Raw genomic sequence first — 3,628 nt, forward strand, 5'->3', positions numbered from 1 at the left:
TAGTGTTGAAAATGTCAAAAAAGTGCCAAACATTGAAATAAAGTCTCAAAAGTGTGGAAAAAAGGGACAAAAACATCAAAAAAGTTAAAAACATTGATAACAAGCGTCAACAAAAGTGTTGATTTTCGGCAATTACGTTTTACTTTTTACATTTTATTTATTACAATGTTTTTAAAAGAGTTTATTTGCACAACATCTAAAAGAAAACACACATAAGTGTGTAAATTTTGCAAGTGTTACGCTAGTCTCGCTTTGCCAGACCGTCCACCAAAGCACCGTGGAGGAAGGTCTGGCTAGTCCACTCGGCATTCCTGGATGGGTTATTGGCATTTCTTTAAGCCAATCACAATCGTCGTGGGCGGGGCTAAGCAAAGCACCGGACATAAGCCGCTGTGCCGCTACTAAATAGCCTCCGGAAGGAACTTGTTTTGGTGGAACATGTTCAAAAGTGGTTTTAGTCGACCCCCTTAACACGCAGTAGACACACAATAGACTTGGGCCCACATGCAGTAGTTTTTGTACCTTTTTCCAATGTTTTTTGGCCCGTTTTAACTTTTTGTTTTCGTTCTTTCCCTGATGGCTAACTTACTTTTTTGGGGTCTTTATGTCAACCAAGCTTTAAGTGAGAAAATTACATGAGACATGCAATAATAAGACAAATGATGCTAGACATTTACGATGAAATAACAGCATGTGAATAACCAAAACAGGTCTGGCCCTGGAGGGGATTCTAGTTGTCTAGCGTGGCCCTTCATGGGATTGGGTGTGACACTCCTGCTCCAAAGGAATAAAGAATGAGTATTTTTATGCTGGTCCTCTATGTTAATTCAAAAATGGATGCAAAATAATAACAGTGATGCAAAGAGATGCGAAACAACCAAACCAGATGATTAAAAGTAGACTCTTGGAGAGTCTCTGAGTTTGGTCGTCTTGTTATAAACAGGGTGTGGGAAGTGTGTCTGTGTGTGTGTGTGTGTGGGGGGGGGGACTCTTACATGTCTGGGCCCAAGGGCCCATTGTCTCATTATCTGCCCATGTTATCAGAGCCATGGCAGCAGTTCATGTGACAAAACTGAAAATCATCCTACAGGGACTTAAAGTGTGAGTGTGGTGTTGCCTGGAGAACCACAGGGAGTCTTACACTCTTATATGGAGGTATGGTGTCAATACAAAGTGTATTATATTTGAAAAACATTAATAAAGGGTAGATCATTCTTTCTTAAATGTAAAGTGGGGTTATTCTTGTTGACGATAACATACTGTACATCATGCAGCTCCTACATAGTGTTGATAGTTTGTCTCTCAAATCAATTGTTTTTGCATGATAGAGAAACAAAGAATTCATCAATTGTTGCCAAGTTATCTCTATCCATCTCTTATTCGATGAGTCAGCCGATTTTCTTAGCCCTAAAATCAATAAATATGGGCTTTGTCTCGTCAAAATCAACAGAAAAATGGGGTTTTGGAGCCCAGGGGTCCCAGTATGGCTCCAGGAGAACCCCCTACAGAAAAATGGGGTTTTGGAGCCAGGGGTCCCAGTATGGCTCCAGGAGGACCCCTTACAGAAGAATGGGGTTTGGGAGCCCAGGGGTCCCCCGTATGGCTCTAGGAGGCCCCACTACAGAAAATGAGATCCTGATGTTATTATTAGGGCTGGATTAAAATAATCAAGTCTCTTTATATATATATTTTAAAAAAAGATTATTTTTTGGCCTTTATTTTTGACAGGACAGATGAAGATACAGTATGAAAGGGAAGGGGGGGTGACATGCAGCAAAGGGAAGCAGGTTGGAGTTGAACCCAGGCCCACTGTGTGAGGAGGACTAAACCTCTATATCCCCAAGTTCATCTTTAAAACCCACCACTAACTTTTGGGGGGTCAGTTTTTAATGTAAACAAGAACCTGGTGAATTGTAAAACCTTTTGGAGGGTTGCTTTTTGTTTTTACACTTTACAGCAGAAGTTCCCTGAGAATCTCGTTGGTTTTCAAGCAACATTTGTCTCGCAACTGAAATTTCCCGAACCTACAACGCAACCCTAACTGATAATGAATCGAACATGTGATCGAATCGGGACCTCGTGAATCAGAATCGAATTGATTTGGGAAATTATACCAGCCCTAGTTACTACAGTGTAACCTTTAGGCTACTGAAAGTTATCTCCACAGGACTAAAAACAGCAAAACGAGCACAGAAAGATGCAAAACGACTACAAAATGGATGCAAAACGAACACATAAAATATGTTTGACAAAACATTTATAAAACAGGAAGCAACGAGACTAGAACAGATGCAAATCAATAACACGCAAGAAATGCTAAACTACTAAGATAGATGCCAAGTTAGCTGCCTGCAGATGGACGTGGGAGCCAAATCTCCTCGAAAGGGGGGTTTCATGTTAAATTAGGGGTGAATCTGCAGCCTAAACTCAGCTAAATTCACGCAACATCATCACGCAAGCAGGTGCTTCTCCACGCACGCAGAGTGCGGGCAGATGCTCACATCTGGCCCGCAGCCTGTAGACCCGCCAGCGACACTTTACCCCGCAGACAACGGCGAAGACACTAATTACACGAGTCCCAGTGCACGCTAGTGACACTTAGGCCAGAGATCATGCATGTGACTATCAAAAAAAAAAAAAAGATGGAGACAGGCCTTCACAGTGCAGAAGTCTCACGATAATAACATTTGGGGGAAACTGTCATGTCCACGTTATGCGTAAGGCGCTCCGGTCACCTACCCGGTAGTTTCGGCCTCGTCCTGCAGGTTATGCCCGGTGTCGGCCATCCGGGAGAGAACGCATGTCGGGAAAGTCTGTTGCTGTTATCTGATGAGCGGCTCTGGGCTTCTACAGCAGGGTCGCCAGGCTGAAATGGGCGTGTATGAAGCCTCACTTCCTCGTCTGACAGCGCAGGGGCCGCTGCTGCGAAGTGCGCGTCACGCTCCCCCCAGATAATAACCCCCCCCCCCGACTCACCTGCGATTATGTGCCGCTAAACTCCAGCAGAGAGGCAAAATAAAACGCAAAATTGCAGCGCAAAACAGGCCTTGTTTATGATGTGCATGGGCTTGTGTCGCACTTTGATCAGGATTTCGTCACATCCCGAGCTTTTGCCACGGAGCAGTCCGTAAATCCAGCACCCAGACGGGGAGAGGGGGGTCGTGGTGCCCGCTGTCCTCCGGTGGACCACCACCGCTGCACCTGCCGGGTCTGTGGTGGGGATCAGCCCGCCTCTGGGCCACCGTGAAGCGGCTGCGAGGGGCCTGGTTAGTCCGCTGGTCGGGAGGAGAAGTGCAATGGAAGGCAGTCTTCACAGGGCGGCGGCGGCGAGACAGCACCACTCAGAGCTCTGGAGGACCGCGAGGACCCTCCTAAAAACACCCGCGCTGCACGCGCAATGGTTCCCTAAAGCACCGGGATGGATAGAATAGGATAGAGTAGAAAGCCTTTATACTCGTTATACACGAGCAGTACCTGTGAGATTGAAGCAGGCCTTCCGTTAGCATGAGTATTTATTACCATCTTAAAGAATCTTATAATCTGTATTCAGTTCTGTTTATTAAAGAAGGGGACCGTCCACATTTATAAAAACGCATGATTATTCATTAAGGATTTTTAACCCTCGTGT

This window comes from Etheostoma cragini, chromosome 22 (genome assembly GCF_013103735.1).
Source record: "Etheostoma cragini isolate CJK2018 chromosome 22, CSU_Ecrag_1.0, whole genome shotgun sequence".
Lineage (NCBI taxonomy): Eukaryota > Metazoa > Chordata > Actinopteri > Perciformes > Percidae > Etheostoma > Etheostoma cragini.